We start from the raw sequence: 2,785 nt of genomic DNA, 5'->3' as shown, positions 1-2,785 counted from the left end.
GGGAGAACGGAACCTGCGTTTCAGCATCCTTTCCAATATGGAATGTGTTCTGTTAGCATGCGCAAGCATCTTTCATCTGCTGAAACCCCCCTCTTCCTCCCGTGCCTGGAAAGGATGAAAACCTAAGAAGGGCCCCAACTGGAAATTAGGTTGCTAAATGCCATAGGATATGACTGGCTCGAAATCTTTCCTCCAGACTGCAGGAGGGAGCTAAGATATAATCAGAGCTGTCAGATCCTTATAGCATATTACTCATATTGGGAGAGGGGAACTTTTAAAAAAATAAATAAATAAACAAAGTCGCCCCCTCAGTTCTCACATGTTGGCTACTAAAACTGCAATGGAGGATTATGGGTCTACCGTGATGAATATGGAAAGAGTTTATGCTCATAACAAATTGCTTCCTCATAGCCCACCTGTTGTTCTCTGTAAATCCTGAAAGCAGAGAAAATCTGGTCTCTTAATAAGTTGTATTTTGGAAGGTAACGGGGAGTATAAATGAAAGGCTTCAGAATTCCTGGCCTTAAATAGGAACCTTCTGAATTATTATATATAATGGTAAGGCCTTTAAGAAATCAGCAAGAGACACTTTAAGGCATGTGTGTATCAGTAGAGAAAGCTTGACAGCCTGGACACTTAGAAAAAGCTATGACAACCTGGACACTTAATAAATAATCCTCCAAATGTTGGGTTTAAAGAGGACATTGGGCCCATTTTACAGCGGAAACTTTCCATGCTGACCTGTATGTAATGGAAAACAATGTCTCTTGCAATATGTTTGGAAAGAAAAAGCAGAAAACTTTGCCTCTGTTTTCTTCTGAATTGTGTTGAGATTTACGCTCAAGATCAAGCATTGTGGTGTGCAGGGGTGCCAGCTTGCGTAAAATATGTCCTACCCTGCGTAATTGATCACATTACATGGCACACACACACCATTTTAATGGCAATACCCATCAACTTTGGGGGAACCCAACCCCTTTAAAAAAAATTGGGGGGTGCTGAAGGGAGCTACTAGGGCAGAACTGTGGGTATGTTCGCATTACGGCTTACTCTACATCCAGTGAGCTTCCCACTGCTAATATTTGAAGCCACATTCTCAGGTCATTAGCCAAAATCCGTATTGATCCTGTCGTTTCTTTCTTGTATCGAAATAAGATTGGATCCAGCTTTTCTTTACATTGGCAGCCTATCCTCTGCATGTTTAACCCAGTCCCACTGAAGGAATGAAACTGTTCAGCCATTTTGTTCTTTGTCCCTCGCTGTAAAGTGATTGTTTACTGTTTAGAGGTGGCTCCCGCTAGGAGGTTTAAAAGTTCACCCAGGAAATTGAAACTCAACATTTCTGAGATGGTGAAGAGTCTTCTTTGGCCCAAGCGATGACCATTGTGTAGTAGTGGAATGATCTGAATGTGAGGAGAAAAGGTTGCTTGAAAGTGGCTCAGGAAATAGCCAAACGCTAACTCTGTCCAGGAAAGGAGAGATGAGCAAATCTGTCACTTTTCAGTTTCTCATTTTTCTGCTCTTAAGTCCCCTTCATTTCCATTTGTGATTTTTTTTAAAAAAGTCTCCATGAAAATTCACCAGCATTTTAGCATACATTTCTCCAGATAAACACATGTTTGTATGCAATTTTGTCTAATATACACATTTTTGGCAAAGTAATATTCCCTCATGGAGAACGTTTTTGCATGCTATTTTCACCATTATTATTATTATTATTATTATTATTATTAAAATTTCTATAATGCCCTTCATCTGAGGATCACAGGATTGTTTACAATACACAAACAGAAACAATACGCCCCCCCATATGCAGAAAAAATACGAAACTCTTCACAATATTGTGTGTCGTACTTGCGGATCTTCTCTGGATCATTACAGTTTTACAATATGTGCTTTTGTAGAAAGCATATTCATCTGTTATGCAAATGTTACTCTAGTATGTGCCTTTTTAGTACACTTTACATGACTGGAAAACTGCCTTGCAAAATTCAGAGAAGTGCAAATTTCTAAGGGTGAATTTTGTTTCAGCTTGCATAGTGTTCTCAGAAAGTGCAATTAAGAAGAAGGAGGAGGAGGAGGAGGAGGAGGAGGAGGTTTGGATTTGATATCCTGCTTTATCACTACCCGAAGGAGTCTCAAAGCGGCTAACATTCTCCTTTCCCTTCCTCCCCCACAACAAACACTCTGTGAGGCGAGTGGGGCTGAGAGACTTCAGAGAAGTGTGACTAGCCCAAGGTCACCCAGCAGCTGCATGTGGAAGAGCGGGGAAGCGAACCCAGTTCCCCAGATTACGAGTCCGCTGCTCTTAACCACTACACCACACTGGCTCTTCCTCCCTGCTCCCTCCAGTGGGCCTATCCATTCCTGATCAGATCCAAGCAACTTATTAGCTCCTCACTAAATGTTTTACTATGGATGACTGTCTCCAGAAATGACAGTCTCTTCACATGAGACCTTGTCTTGTTTTCATCATGGGGTTTTGCAGTGTTTATTTCTGAAATGTGGGTAAAGCTTGTTCTTAGTGGCTTGGGTAACTTCAAACCTCATTCCTCTCCAATTTCCATATGCAATCTTATATGTATAAAATGCATTTATATCCCATCTTTTTCCACTAAGGAGCTCAAGGTGGTTCACATGGTTCCATACCTTCCAACATTTCCCTGGTGAAAATAGGGACGTCCTATTCAACAACAACATTTATACAATATTTATACCCTACCCATCTGACTGGGTTGCCACAGCCACTCTGGGTGGCTTCCAACATACATAAAAACATAATAAA

General features: G+C 41.0%; 1 pseudogene; it reads right to left on the bottom strand.

The window, feature by feature from the left end:
• Window positions 1-1,817: 1,817 nt before the first annotated feature.
• LOC117043058 lies at window positions 1,818-1,909 on the bottom strand (annotated as a pseudogene).
• Between the last annotated feature and the right edge of the window lie 876 nt (window positions 1,910-2,785).

The sequence above is a fragment of the Lacerta agilis genome, chromosome 2 (assembly GCF_009819535.1).
Source record: "Lacerta agilis isolate rLacAgi1 chromosome 2, rLacAgi1.pri, whole genome shotgun sequence".
Classification (NCBI taxonomy): Eukaryota; Metazoa; Chordata; class Lepidosauria; order Squamata; family Lacertidae; genus Lacerta; species Lacerta agilis.
The sequence above is the reverse complement of the archived record's forward strand: the minus strand, read 5'-3'. Positions and strand labels throughout refer to the sequence as shown.